The sequence below is a fragment of the Prosopis cineraria genome, unplaced genomic scaffold (assembly GCF_029017545.1).
Source record: "Prosopis cineraria cultivar Desert tree isolate PC_DT_omini unplaced genomic scaffold, ASM2901754v1 PC11, whole genome shotgun sequence".
NCBI classification, from domain to species: Eukaryota; Viridiplantae; Streptophyta; class Magnoliopsida; order Fabales; family Fabaceae; genus Prosopis; species Prosopis cineraria.
Genome location: NW_026555342.1, coordinates 18,371,257 through 18,387,952, shown reverse-complemented (window position 1 = coordinate 18,387,952; position 16,696 = coordinate 18,371,257). Strand labels below are relative to the sequence as shown.

The following is a 16,696-nucleotide window of genomic DNA, read 5'->3' as shown; positions in this document are numbered from 1 at the left end:
CTATAATTAATGCTATCGAATGTGCTTATATTTTAGGTGTTTATTTATTTTTTAAAAAATAAATCTATTGGAGCATTTTTAACCCCTAACATCTTGTAAGCCCTTTAAATTTTTCAGATTTCCCCATCCAGCAATGTCCCAAGCTTCACCAACAAGCCATGCTTCCACTCCAGCCAATTTCCTCTGCAAGTCCAGCTCTCTTTCAGCCAATTTCCTAAGCTGCCAGGGAGATAGTGCACGAAGGAGTTTCGAGTTGCTGCTATTGGAGGTTTTCGTTTGCCTCTTCTCTTTCTTTCTTCATTGCTACAATAACCAGAATTCTTCCCTCCTTTGTTTAGCGTGAGTTTGGATTCTCCTTCCTTTCTTTGTCTTTAGTTGGCATTATGAGGTATAGAAGCTTCAAATCATTTTCTTTCTTCTTGTTTCGTGTATGTGTGTGTATGTGTTATGATGTAGATGGTGATTCTTGTTCTTTTCTGCTGCTGTAAATGTGGAGCAGGGATGATAATTTAAGCTGGCATTCTTAGTATTACGAGAAAGATAATAATTAATAGATATGAGTTTCTGGGAGAAGATTTGTTGAGGTCTATATGTGGCTTGGATAGACAATTAAGGAAAGCATTATATTAATTTTTTCTCTCGCACATAAAGTGTTTGATAGAATGTTTGAGTGAAAATTTTTATATAAATGAGTGCTTAAACTTGACCAAGTTAATCCTAGTTAAATTTTAATGTTTAGGTCACTTGGTTTTTCGTTAATATATGAATTTGTTAATATGTGTTTTGCGAGTATGTTTATGCGGCTGAGATTGTAAATTTTCCTTTGTTATATATTCTGATCTTGCATATGCCTGAATTATGAGAGGAATTTGAATAAAATGAAGATGGTTTGTTGAGTTTTCCCCCTTGAATTTAAGTTGATTCTTATTGTGGAATTTGATTGACAAAATAAGTTAATTATTTTTTATGATGAAGCTTTGGAAAATCAAGAAGTTGGCTTAATGGTGTATATGTTAGAATTTGAACATGTTAGGTGAAATTTTGAAATTGCTAGATTAGTTTGGGTCTTGAAGCACAAGGGAACAAGAAAGAAATTTGTTATACTTGATGACATTTATGATATTGAATTAAAGGTGTTATAAGATCAGTTGTGGTTGTGTAAGGTAAGAAATTGTACTGTGTTGAATAAAGTATACTTTGTGAAGAATTATTGAAGAGCCTTAAGAATAAATCATTTATTGGTTATTAAGGGAAGGAGGCATGGTCGAGATGAATGTATCATTATAGATGGGAGAAAGGAATAAGAAGAATATAATTTTTAAATACAGATGGTGAGTTAAAGACAAATAAGGATTGAGAACTTTAAATATGTTCTAAATTATATATTGGGCTCATGAATGTCATTTAGAAATATATAAATTGGAGTTTTTATTAAAGAAAGTTGTTTGTTCTTCTGGTTTAGGTAATAGCGTAGCTAAAGGAAAATGGAGAGGTATTTAGAAAGAACAAATTATTATTTTAGGAGTTATCAGGTAAATGAATAGCGTCTCAATGACTCTTTGCAAATTCAATTTCTTAAAAATATTAATTTCCCATATTCATGTGTCATCTCTTTTATTGATATTTTTTTTATTTATTTCACAAGCACAAATAATAAAGTGTTTTAATTAATTAATTAATTTATCTATTTTTGGTTCATAATCTTAATTTATTATCAACTGTCATATAAGAAAATGTTTTTTTTATTATATTATATTATGTTATATTTTAAAGAAATAGTTGGGTTTATCTTTCAATTGAATATTTTAAAGTATCTACTATATTGGAAATGTTGATTTTTTGTTTAAAGAACAATTTAATTGTCAAATTCATACATGGGATATATACAGATGAATTCAATTATGCTGAGCATGATGAGAAATGTTGAAAAGAGAGAGTATATTGATTTTATTGGCTCATGCATGTTTAATTTAAAATGTGGGGTTGAATTAGAACGCTGATTGTTAACGACAGTACCGTTAGCCCTTAACGCACCATGATAACCTAGTTAGCAGGGTGTTAGCCTCGTGTGATAGCCAACACACATAGAATGAAGGGATGGTTATTCATGAGCATAGTACTCACGCTTGTTTTCATGGGCTTTGTGCCTGTGCTTGATTTCGTGAACTTTTTGCTCTCACTTGTTTTCATAGCTTCAAGTAGCGCTTTTACTTACCCTCATGAACTGTGTGTCCACGCTTGATTGGTTAATTACCCTCATAAATTTAGTCTAGCAATAAAACTTGAATTTCTAATAATCTTTATCTAAATTCACACATTCATGGTTTACACATATACATAGCTGTTGATTTATAAGATATTTATTTTTGTTATATTTAATTATTTTATTAAATTTAGAATTGTCTCATTGATGTTTTTCCCATTAATTTTTCTTCAACTTAAACTTAAGACGTTATTCATTGGAAATTATTTCTTTGGTCTCAGATACATTAGCTAGTGTTGTACCTTCTTTTGATCATTAAGGGGAAATTGGTAGATCAAGTTTCTTCTGATGTAAATTTCATATCCATGTATCATGTTTTGTAAGCATTATGTTAGGTGCTCCATATAAGCTATGATTAAGGTATTTATTTTGTTAAATACTTTGTTTATTGGCTAGAAGGAACTACTCTCGATTGATATAATATCTATTTGAAAATTGGTATTGTAGAATTTTGGAAGACTCTTCTGGAATTCCCACAAAAATATTAAGGCTTCATTAAAGTGAAAAAGTATAAAAAATGGAAAAAATTCTTAAATCAGGTTAAACATATGTGTGTTTAAATGCATATCTTGTGTCGATCACTCACATATTTTTGAGATGTGACAAAAATCCTTTGGTAGCTTTACAAGCTCCCATACATGATTATGGGGCATAGGAGTGATTTCTTTACTCATAGCCTCCAACCATTCAGAAGAATGCATGCTAGAAATAGCCTTTTGGTAAGATATTGGGTCTAAATTATCAATAGCATCTGAATCAAATTCCTGCAAATATACCATGTAATCATTAGGAATATTAGACTTACAAACCCTTTAGGACCGTCTTGATTCAATAACCAGATCTTATTATCCTTTAAAGTGGTTCATCTTCAGCTTAATCCTGATCCATGGTATTAATTTTTTAACATGAGGGTTTGTCATGGTAGGCATGGGCAAAATATTGCTTTTGTCATGTATAGTGATATGCCTAGACACAAAGCTCCTACTGTCTAAGGAATCTTGAAAGAAATAAGCTCAGTCAGATTCAATGACCTTAGTAGTGTAATTTGGACAATAGAATCTATATCCACGAGATTCGCTGCAATATCCAATAAAGAAATCAGCAATAGTTTTAGCATCAAGCTTCATCTGTTGTGAATTATAGGGTTTACTTGTGCTTTACAATCTCAAACTTGCATATACTTCAGCACTCCTTCCAAAATACAACTCATATAGAGTCTTTGAAATTGACTTGCTAGGAACTTGATTCAAAATATAAATTGTAGTTTTAAGTGCATCACCCCACAAGAATTTCAGTAACGAGGCGTGACTGATCATGCTTCTAGCCATATTCATTAAAGTATGATTTTGCCTTTCTGCAACCCCATTCTATTGTGGGGTGCCAGGCATAATATACTTAACTTCAATGCTATGCTCCTGAAGGTACAAAGCAAACGGCTCAAGGTTCTTACTAGTCTCAATATATCTCCCATAAAATTCTCCTCCTTTGTCAGATCTAATATGTTTGATCAACTTGTTAAATTTCAATTCAACTGTTGCCTTAAAGTTCTTGAATGCATTAAGAGACTTGCCCTTTTCATACAAAAGTTCAATCCATCTATGATGAGAGTAATTATTTGTAAAGGTGATGAAATATCTAAAACTAATAGTAGTCAAGGTGTAATAAGTCCACAAATATTAGTAGGGATTAAGTCTAGAATATTTTTAGACCTCTTTGACCCTTTGATTCTAGCTCTAGCAAGAAATTTTACCTTTATGCAATCAACACAAGTCTCAAAATATGATAAATTAAGGTCTTGTAAGACACTTTACTTGGCCATGCGTTCCAATCTCTCTCTAGAGATATGACCTAAACAACAATGTCAAAATATAGAGGAATTATCATTGTGCCTTTGACCTCTATGCCTAATAGCAACATTAATTTGGAGATTAGGAAGTTCAAGTAACCAATCATTTAATCGATATAAATCATATATCAAGGAAGCATAACCAACATTAATGGAATTAAAACGAATATCAATTTTTTCATTTCCTTGAAAGAATGAATAACCATAAATATCCAATGGATAAGTTGAAATTAAATTCCTCTTTGCAGAAAGTACATAAACAACATTGTTCAAATTTAAAATATGTCCAGAATTTAAACATAAAGAAATAGTTTCAATGCATCTGATTGATGTTTTACTCCGTGCTATGCCAAAGATTGACCTTTGTGCCTTACTTGAAACCTTCTAGTTTCTTAACCCCTGTAGAGAATTCATAACATGTATAGTGGCATAAAAATCCAGCTACCATTAGTCAAAGGAAGTTTCAATGGTATTAGATTCAAAACAAATTAGAGTTAGAGGGCAGTTTGAAGAATTATAACTTCACTTTGTTGTTTGTTCTTTAATTGAAGCAATTAGCTTTGATATGACCGGGCTTCTTACAATAGTTACATAATCTCTTGAAGGGTTTCTTTTTTGGCCTCTCATTCTTGTCACTATCCTTCTTAAAAGTTAGATTGTTAGGCTTTGGGGACTTTGAGGCCTCAAGCTGTTTTCCTTTTCTCTCATACGACCCTCTAAATTTTCTACTAAAGCCATAAGAAACATAGTTTATTGAGTAAGAAGAATTCTTTTTTAGCTTCATCTTCTTGAGTGACTATTAATATTATTTGATCAACAGACTACTCACTTTCTTGTGAATTGTATAAAGTCCTCAAGAGTGCATACTCTGGTGGCAATGATTGAAGGACACAATGAACTGAGGCATTTTCACTCAAGTCAATTTCATATGATTTAAACTTGTTATAGTAATGAACAAGCTTTAGAATATAATCCTTGACACCAGATACTCCGTCATATCGAGTATTATCAAGAAATGACAACTAGTAGTTCTTTTGAGTCTTGTCAAACTTCTTCTATTTGTTATTAATAGATTTTAAGTATTCCATTGTAATAATCTTTTCAAGAATATTGTTCCTAATTTTCTTTTAATTGTGTACTTGATGATTACTAGACATATTTTGTTGGACTCACTCTATTGTTTATGGAAGGCCTTTTCAGAAGCACTGAACTTGGAAGAGAGATCCACAGGCTTGGGTTCTCTTATAACTAAATATTTCTTAGAAATGGTAAGATATATATTTAGGGACTCTTTTTAGTCATTATAGTTAATCCTATTGAGAACCTTCACAAAGGATAATTGCGCAAAAACAGAAATAGAAACCACAAAATAAAGAATGAGAAATATTAATTATGCGTGCATGAAAACAGAATTCCTCAACAAGCTATTATCAATTATACAACTATAATAATGCACTAAGAAGGCTTAAATACTATAAAGATTTAGCTTATACAAAAGTCCATACAATATAATGCATTAAACATTTCCATATCTATAGGGTACAATAAATATTTAATATATTAAAAGAGTATTATTAGCCTATCTTCAAAAGTCAAAACTAATCATTAAAATCACATTAATATTGTCAAATCTCTGGAGTATGTTCATTATTAATGCTATAAGATCTTAAGCATTATCAGTAACTCACAAAATTACAAATTTATGACCTTAGAACAAAACAAAATAATATAAAAAGTTCTTAGGCTCTTTTAGGAATTAGAGAAAAAATTTGGGACTTAAGTGAAATTTTGAAGTGTAGGTGTATAGGGGTAAAAAGGAAATTCTAGAAGATATTTGGTTGCAAAATGCCTTTATGGAAGTTAAGGGATTAAACAATAATTTCTAAAAATTTCTTGGGATCAAATTATGGGTCGAAGGAGGTAATTATAGTCTGGGGCTAAATGTAATCTGTAGAATTTCATTTTTTTAAGTAATATTAGGTTGAGATTAAGGCCCAGTATTGTTTAAGTGAAACAATGCATTTCACGGCTGGCCTATCCTCTTTTTTTTTTAGTTTTTTATTTATATTTGGGCCCCATATGAAAACTGGGCCTAGAACTCGTAGAATTGGATCCCAAGGATCCGATTTCTGACCTTGTTATTGGGTCTCCTTCGACCATAAAGCAATAAGCCTTAGGAGATGACGCCGGGGAGGATGCAACAACCTACCATGACGCTAGCGCCTTTTTGACGATGTGAGAGAGACCTTCATGTGCAACACCTTATTCATGTCTAGTTCACGATGTCAAATAGACCTTGAAGGGATGATTTTTTGATGAGAAAGCAGCATGAAGACAAAGATGAAGATGATTTTCCAGCAATGAAGATGGAAAAATCTTAACCTGTTTCCATCGATGGCACAACATACACATAATAAGAAGCAGCAAGCGTGACGTCAATGCCAGTTTCCGATGATGCACCAGTGGTGGCAGAATAAAGACAGTGAAAGGAACAAACTAAAAAGACAAAAGACAAAAGAGAAGGAGAGACAAGCATAATAATGGTCACATTTATGAGCATACTAAATCTCAGGGTTATTTTTAAATAACAAGAATACGTTGTCAAACATATAAGCATGTTAATGAAAGCAACATGCTTTGAAATGAATTTCTATTAATTCATCAACATACACATAAGATAATAAATTAATACATATAGATTAATATTCTAACCAAGCTCTAGTACCAATGTTAGATTCAATATCTCAATTCATATAAGTCAAATAAAATTGAGTAAAACAATGTGTGCATACTGAAGAATTCCTGACCTCTTGAGATATCTCGATTTACCTCGAGTATAGGTAGATACACAACCTACAAGACCTCTATAGTTTTTAGAGTTCGAGATAATGGAGAAAGTGATCATGTCATTTGTGGCTATCAAATGATTGACTTATATGGACTAGATTGGTAACTACTTTTAATAAATAAATAAAATTAATTATCTCATATTACTTAACCCAATCAGTTAAAAGATAGAAAATAATTGAAAGCTACTAGATTGTAAGTTGAGCCTCTTCTTATTGGGTTTATTGTGTGGTTCACCTATCATAACTCACACAAGATTATAAAGATCAATTTATTGGGGCTATTAATTAATTTTAAATCCATAATAAATATTCCAACATGATGGGCAATGCCAATTGTTGAAGCTAATGAATAACATAGACAAAAGATGGAGAGCTTCTCATCCTTGTCGTAGACTCCATCAACAAATACAGCACTTCTAAATTCATCATCATCATTGTCTTTGCATCATTATGCTGGCCATGAGGTGATCTCTTTATATGTTATTTTAGGGTAAAAAAAAACACTCTAAAGGCTTTTTTGGTATAACGAAACTAATCATATTTCCTGTACTCCCTTCAAGTTGGCATCCATATAAATCAATGGTGGCCAACTTGCTAAAAGACTTATCATGCGCCTTTTTGCCTAGGGCTTAGTCATAATATTTCTTGAATTTCTGATCAAATATGTTGTAGACTAATAATTTTTTTTCTTGCAACTTATCTCTCACGTAGTGACCGTCAATTTTAATATGCTTGTCATTTTGTGAAAGATAGGATTATTGGCTATGTTTTCAAGTCTTACTATCACATATATCTGTACAGGCTTAACGAGTTTATATATTAAAATTGTTCAGCAAACCCAAAACACATATAACTTCTAATATTGCTGTGCTTAATGCTCAGTATTTTGCTTTAGCAAAAGAATTGGATATTGTACATTGTTTCTTAGTTTTCACAATATCAGACTCTCATCAAGCTTCAACACAAACCCAATAGCAGACTTTCTTGTTGTTAGATAAGGAACCCCAATCTAAATAACAAAAATAGTCATTTGATTGGAATGAAATTTGAATGGGCATACTTGACAATATGAATTATTGAAAAATAAATGTATTCATTTCATAGCAAATCTCTTACAAGATCAATTTGGATTGGCTCTCGTTCATTTAGAAAACTGGTTAAAGAACTATATAGAGAGCAATTATGTGTAATTGATACCAACTCTTCAAAATTTGGTGACTTCAACTCATGTCTTTCTTGGATCTTGATGGGGTGCATCGTTTTATGTAGTTTTTCAAGACCAGACTAATCTAGAGGGTCAAATGAGTCCAACCATAACTAGACAAGAGAGTAGTTTGGTTTAGTGCTTTGGACCCATTATGTAGTTAACCACGATTGGGCTAGGTAGCTTTGCATGAACAGTATAAAGCTAGAACTAGGCGCGCTTAGCGAGTCAAGCGAGTCTTGAATTTGGATGTATTTAGGCAAAAAACGCATTCTCTCTTCTACCAAATGTGACAAAGGAGAGAGAACTTCATATCTACATCAAAGATTATAGCAAACTGAAGAAGAAGAAGAAATTAGAAAAGCCTTATATAGCCAAATAAAGGAGCAATAAAAGCTAAGAGATCTTGAACAATAAAAATGAAGGTTGCTTGCTTCTTGATGGAAATGCAAAACATGGAAAGTTTATATCTGAGGAAGGGATATGTTCCAGAGAGACTGATGGCTTAAACTCTAAGAGAAAAGTTCAAGCCTTGAAATTTGGAGGAAAAGTTTTCATAGATACGTAAATTATAAAATTTGAGTCCAAATACTGCATGATATTAGTTTGTCTCTATATAAGAGATCTTCTAGAACTTTTTCTATCTATAAATATAAGAGATTGTTAGTATATTTTTTAATGAATGGACCATTATATTTCTTATTAAATTGGAAAGAAAAAAAAAAGATAAATACTCTCATTAATTTACTTTGAAAAAATATTCATTTTTTATAATAAATTAGGAGTAAAATTAAAAGTTGTATGCTTTTAATTAGATAATTAACTTTATTAGTTTACATAATTTACTTAAAAATATCTTATATATAAGGACCGGGGAGGAAGTAAGAAAATAAAAGCCTCTTTGATGGATTTATATAAATAAATTGTTATTAATTAAGCTTTGAAATTTTTTTAAATAATCTAAATATCTAATAAACATATAGGGACAAGGAAATTGTTAATAATCTAAATATCATCATCACTTTTTTTTATATAATGTTTATTAACTTTGAAGAGAGGAGAATTGAATTATTTAATGAGATAAACTCACATCTATTAGCACAGATATCAAAGACTTCCTATATTATAAAGGTAGTCAAATATTTATATAGTAATTATATGATGATCCTTTTCCAAATAAAATTAATAAAAAGGATTTTAACCATAAGATTATTCAATTTTTTTTATTATATTTATCAATATGTTATGTTTTATTTAATATTATGGCGGTCTAAACGATGAAAATTGTAACCCTTTCTCGTTTATTATATGGTCTAGTTTTTAAAACATTATTATTACTTTTATGCATCCTTTCAATGTTTCTCCTTTTTCAAGATTACACTCATTGTTTTTGTTTACTCCCTTATAAATGGTATCGGAGATTCGTTTGGCTATTCTTTATTATTTCTTTTTTTAATTTAAACATGACCAAATAGACTAATATTAAAAATTAATTATAAATTCAATTTCAAGTTTAATTGAATCAAAATCTCTATTATAATTTTGGCGTGCTCAACATTTTCATCATATGACAACATGTAATAACTTGTCAAAAGGTAGTGTGTTTTTATTATATTTATCAATATGCTATGTTTTATTTAATTATTATGGCGGTCTAAACGATGAAATTGTAACCCTTTCTATTTTATTATATGGTCTAGTTTTAAAACATTATATTACTTTTATGCATCCTTTCAATGTTTCTCCTTTTTCAAAGATACACTCATTGTTTTTGTTTACTCCCTTATAAATGGTATCGGAGATTCGTTTGGCTATTCTTTATTATTTTCTTTTTTTAATTTAAACATGACCAAATAGACTAATATTAAAATTAATTATAAATTCAATTTCAAGTTTAATTGAATCAAATCTCTATTATATATTTGGCGTGCTCAACATTTTCATCATATGACAACATGTAATAACTTGTCAAAAGGTAGTGTGTAATTTTGGTGATTGTTACCTATTATCTAAATAAGGCAACAATTTAAACTTTTTGGGTATGAAATAATAAAATGATTGCCAATTATCTAACAATAGGTCACCATTAAGGCACCAAGTTTGACAATACTTTATAATTGTTTGCTCACATAGACAACACACAGTTTATCCAGTTTATCATTTTCAATTAATGATAAAAAAATAATAGTTTATATCTTTTAAATTGTTGTTGTTTTTAACTATAAACCATATTGAATGATAATATGCTACAAAATTTTCTCAAAATCACATAACTATAGATAATTGTGAATCTTATCAAACAACTTTTTTTTTTTTATTCAAATCAAAAGAAAAGTTGATGCTCATCATCAGGGGTCTATGTAAGAATAACAAAATCTTAAAGAGAGTCAAAACTCAACAACATGGACTTTTGCATATACGTATGCACTTTGTCATCTTGATTTTCAAATGCTTTTATAGTCGGCTCTCTCCCTAAAAGCATAAGTTTGTTTTTCCTTCAAACACATTGTGTAATGTAACTTATAGTTATGCTCAGCCACTTTTCCTTTGATATTTTCCATTTCCAACTTCAGAAAATTTAAAATTATATATATATATATAATATAATATTGAAAAAAAGGTGGGGACTTTCACACACGCACATATACTTCGTGAAACTAAGTGAAACTAAGGTAATGTGTATTTGTTATGAATGAAAAGCGTTCTTAAAAAAAAAAAAAAACTAAGAAAGAAGGAAAGGAGATGGAGGGCAAATTCTTAATCTGAGTATGTTTTCTACACATTATTTTAGATTAGAAAAGAATTTATACTTCATCATATAAGGAAAGTAGACTCCCTTTATCTATGCAAAATTGCAAAGAAAGGGAGTTTCCTAGCACAGAACAATTTTATTGTCAATTTTTCCTTGAGTTTTAAAACATTTTTTTACTATTTTGTCCCTCATTAAGTTTTTAAAAAAAAATTAATCAACTATTTATACAAATATTTAAATGTCATTTATTTAAAAAATTTTAATCTTTTATTTTATTTTAAAACAATGCTTATAATTTTAAATACAAAACTTTCATATTTAATTAAATGTACTTATATTACTAGCCATTTAACAGACCTGGCTTCTCTCCTGGTGCCTCACTTTGGTTTCCTTTACATCACATGAGGCAGGTAATCTTAGTAAATAAAAAAACTATACAGATATTGAATTTGAGTTTGTGTAAATGTAAAAAAATATTTTTAAATCAATTAGTATCAACAATTTCCAAATTTGACAACTCAATTAGATAATCATATATCCACACACACACAACTTTCAAGGAAGATTTTTCCAACTTTGTTCTCGGCCCTTTGCCATCTCCACTTTTTGGGCCAAAATTTAAACTAATGAAATTTAATATTTTATAAAAATATTTTTATAATATTGCATAAAAAATCAAATAAATGAATTTAAACTGAGCACGCCAACCTTCCTTGATAAATTGATATTCTTTTCCTATGCATTTGTTCACCTTCGTAGAACAATAGAGATCCAATTTTTATTTTTCTGAATAACAAATTACAACTTCCATTCACCAGATACAGTCCCTACGTATAAATTTCTCGCACATTCATTCACTCACTATCAATTTTTACAATTGGCCTTCCATTTGCAAACAACTCGGGCGAGTGACTCATAAGAGGACCCGCCATTCGTCAACGCTTTTGCTGCACTTTCTTTCAACTCTCTTGCTTTGCGTCTCATCTCCTTCCCTTCTTCACCTTCCACCGTCATCCTCACCACCCTCTCTACCTCTTCCCTCCCAACCAACCCCTTCTCCGCCGCAGCCGCCGCCGATACTCTCATCGCCACCCCCACTTCCTCCGCCATTGTCGTCGCGTTCATCCTTTGCTCCGCGTAAAGTGGCCATGCTATCATTGGCACACCGTGGGACAAGCTCTCCAACACCGAGTTCCACCCGCAGTGAGACAAAAACGCCGCCGTAGACCTGTGTGAGCACCGACAGCTGTGGGGCCCACGACGGCACTACTAGTCCCCTCCCTCTTGTCCTCTCTATGAACCTTTCTGGTAGATACGATCTCGGGTTGTTCTTATCAGCACCAGCGTTGAAAAACGCAGCACACGCACTGGCGTCTGTCGGGGCTCGGACCACCCATATGAACCTTTGCCGGCTCAGCTCGAGACCCCACGCTAACTCGGTGAGCTGCTCCGGTTCCCCCACTACCGAGAGCAACAAAACAACCGAGTCTGGTTGTTCATCAAGCCAAAACAGACACTCCACCCGGTTTCTGTTACCGGTTCGGTTCCTTTTCACCGGTCCGATCGGGTAAACAGGTGCGTCGAGTATCTTCTTGTAGAAAGGATGTTCTCTGATGGCTCGAATTGATACTGGTTCAAGATCCTCCCACGTGTTCAAAAAACACGCCAGCGAACTTGGTACACTGCTAAAGTGATAAAGATACCACTGTAGTCGTCGCTCTTCCGATTTGTGACCGGAACTATCAGATCTTTGGGTCGGATCGGAGAGCATCCTGGAATATGAATGGGCTCAGGAAGGTCGATAACTCGCCTGGGACGTCACGGTCCAGCTCTGTAAGGAACCATGAGAAAGCAAGCAAGTGAGTTGAAGCAGTGAAGAACATGAAGGTAGGAATGGAAAGCTCTTGCATATTTCAAAAGCTGGAAAGCAGAACAGGTCGATGACGACGGCTTGAGGCAAACCAGGAAGCTTTAAGAGTACGGATTTTAAGGAGAGGAGGGTGTAATGGACGTTTAAGTGGCACGTGTGACCACCGGAGTGTCATCGGAGACGATGGCGGAGAGATCAGCGGTGGGGGTCAACGATTGCCAGGCCGGGAGGGGAGGTTGGGGGAGTGGAGGAGCTGAGTCTGGGCGACGGAAGCTTCGGTGGCGATGTTGAGGAAAGTCACGTGACAGCGTGGAGGTGGACGAGGCGTTTTGCGAACTCGAAGTGAGGTATCAGGTGACCCATGCCGGGGGCCGAGAGGACGGCGATATTGGCTTCATGGATTGAAACTCTGCAGCAACGGTCGCCATTGTTTCTGTGATTATTGATTTTGTGCGCGCTGCAAGAGGAAGATGATGATTGTGGGATGAAGTGAGAAGAACATGATGAATGCAAAATTTAAACAAATCAAAGTAGTTAAAAGGTAGAATCTTGTTTAGGGCCCTACAAGCGGACTTATTAGCATAAAAACTTGAAAATTTTTGAAATCTCACCGCATGCCCTAAGACCTTAATTAAATATAAGAAGCTACTTAAAATACAATGAAATACTACCAGGTTTATAATTACAAGGTGATAGATTTAAATTTTGCTGTTGAATTGAGTAATTATCTGTAAGTACTTCTATTAAGTGTTTTTTAACTTAAAGGCATGCTCTGTTGCTGACCTAACTCATCTAAAATTTTTTTTACTAAAAAGAGAAATACTATACGATCCATTAGCATTTGTAGAGAATTTTTTTTTGCTAAGTTGTTATATTATGAGGGATGTTAAACTAATGCTCCCATACATGATTTATACACATACATTTATACACCACCTGACGCTTGAATATTCAATTGGCATGCTATTATATCAACTTTACTAAAATTTTTAAATTTGAATCTAAGAACTCAACATGATATGGATTAGTCTAGGCTTGATAAATTTTCCTGTTGACGTGAGTAGGCTTTAGATCATGCCGGATACGTACATGGAAAAAAAAAATACAACACACACGTGTGTGCAATTTTATTACACAAATGGTGTGACATGACAAAAGATGCTTTAAGAGTAGATAGTATGTGTAATGAATCTTACATCACGAAGCCTCAAAAGTAAAATGAAATTTATAAGTTTAAGAGACTCTTACACTTAGCAAACTAATCTCTTGAGATAGGTTTTGTCTTTGGATTTGTGTTAATGACATTTATATATTCATTGAAAGTCCAATGTTATAGAAAAAAGCTACCAACAGAGAGCTCTAACCAACCTCCCCACAGGGTGGTATTACTAAATGGAGTAAGCAACATAATTTTTGTAGTTGGTCAAAAGCAAGGTGTCATGGTGTTACAGCCCAAAACTTAGATGTGACCGGCATAGGATCTATGCAGAAAACATACATCCCTTAAGTATTTATCAAGGAAAACTCTAATTTAATATCTTAATACAATGAAAATATGATTAAAAATCATTGTAACACTTTCTTTTAGACTAAATAATCGCACCTGTTGATAGAAATTTCAACAAAACCTTCTCTATAAATAGGTCACCTCAAAATCTCTACAATAGCTATTTATAAAACCAAATTAGTAATACTAAGCTCCAGTCCTCCATAACAGACAGACAATATAAATTACAATTTAGGATTCTATCCATAGTTAATGTAGGACACATGAAGCAAAGTATAAAATTAATACATAAACTCACATTTAAATTAAGTTGAGATTTGTCCAAAAAAATTCTTCCATTTCAATTCAGTGATAAATTCCCTTTATGATCAATAGGAGATTCAAGTCCCATTATTATTTGAGACTATAATATTTTTTAGTGAATAACATCTCAATTCAAATTAAAGGAATTAGAGAGAGTATGTACTAATAACATAATCAGGAATTTAACAAAAATATCTATTTGAAAACAAATTTGAAACTCATACCTCATAGGCCACATGATTCTATCTAAATATATGAATCACATATGTATTAATCCACGTAATGATATGACATAGCATTGAAATTTCACTTTCACATCACAACACATGTTTCAAACAAATAAAAACAATATGTAACTATTTCAAAATTTATACTTGAAGAGAATACAATTCATTTAATTAATATCATTTTGAATAAATGATAAGTTTCAATACTCAAATTTGTAATGGGTCTTAATCAAAACAATAGATAAGCATGAACATATAGTTCATGAGGGTAAATAACCAACAAGCATGAATGTAGAATCCATGAAGATAAATCACCAATCAAGCGCGGATACACAATCCACGAAAGTAAATAATCAATAAGTGCAGCTAGAACCCACAAAACAAGTACGAACATAAAACCCATGAATAATAAGCACAAGCATAAAGTTCATGAGTCAAGCATGAGTATGATGCTCATACCAAGCTAGCTAAGAGTTAACTATGACATGCCAAGGGCTAACAAGACTGCTATTAGCAATCAACATTCTGTATGTAGTCCCCCTAAAATATTTTGAAACATATGAAATCAAATTATCGTTGGAACACCAAAATTATGTTTTCAAATATTAGAATTCACAAAAAAATATTGTTGAACATAAAACTTTCTTAACACAAGTTCTCATGAAAGATGTCTTAAAGGCTTTATCTATTCCATGCATAAATGTTTACAATCAATATACAGAAAAAAAATACTATCAAATAAAGTCCTTGTTTTAGACTAATCTTAAAATATCAATAAATAAGTAATATAATTCAAATAACTTACCTTGATGAAATATACCTTATCAAAACTAATAATTAAATTTAAAGGCATAATGAATACTAAAATATCATTTGTAAACGTAATTCTTATGGCATTCATTTGAAACATAATTTCAAGTCCTTCTACAAAATTTAATATAATGAAAAATTTCATATATAATAGTCAATATAAAAATTGAATAAAAACAGTAACATAATAATCATAAATATCACAATAAATAGATAGATACATCCTCAATCAATTTTTTTTTGATTCTTTTATAAGATAAATTGTGCTAACAAGTCATTCGAATGCTATTCACTTATCTGAGATATTCTTTATTACATAAATTACTCCAAATTAATTGCTTTTGTAATATTGTCCACTCCTTAATCCCCTAACACCCAAATAATATCATTGTTATTAATTTTTTATACATTTTTGTAATTCCAAGATCTTCAATCCAAAATAATTTAATGAAATAGAGACTATCGCCATTCACAAAAAATTTATATGTCAAGTTTAATCAATGAACCCCTAAAACACCTATATAAACATTACACAAGGTTGCCAAGTCTTCTTATCAATAATAAACAACTTTTGCCATGACTTATTTCACTACCTCATCTTTTCAACTGTTCATCAATCAATTTATATGTGTCCCAAAAGTTACCATAAGAACAAACAAACATAACCCTTGAATTATCAATCAAATATCTTTTTTCATTTTTTTTTCAAATTTCTCTTCCTCCAAATCCTAACAATTTATAAGAAAATTTAATGGCCTTCAAATCAAACAATTTCCCTTTTAACATTTATATAATCAAAAGAAATTTAACTCAAAAACACCTTAATTCACTTCCATTTATATCTTAAGATTTTCCATATTATATTAGCCATTGGTGCTTGCTCTATTGGTTTATAATTTACTCTTAGACCTTTTGTCAAATACTTTACGTGCATCATTTCCAAACCATTCAATTAAAATTTTTATTTTTATTCTTTCAGCCTTTTCCTTTCCATATTCAGCAACAACAGACAAACACGATTGCAACTCAATAACTTAACACCCACCCACACGAATCATACAAGAC

The 16,696-nt window shown here is 31.8% G+C and overlaps 1 pseudogene; it reads right to left on the bottom strand.

Annotated features, from left to right (window-relative positions):
* Positions 1-11,670: 11,670 nt before the first annotated feature.
* Positions 11,671-13,147, bottom strand: LOC129286249 (hydroquinone glucosyltransferase-like; annotated as a pseudogene).
* Positions 13,148-16,696: the final 3,549 nt, after the last annotated feature.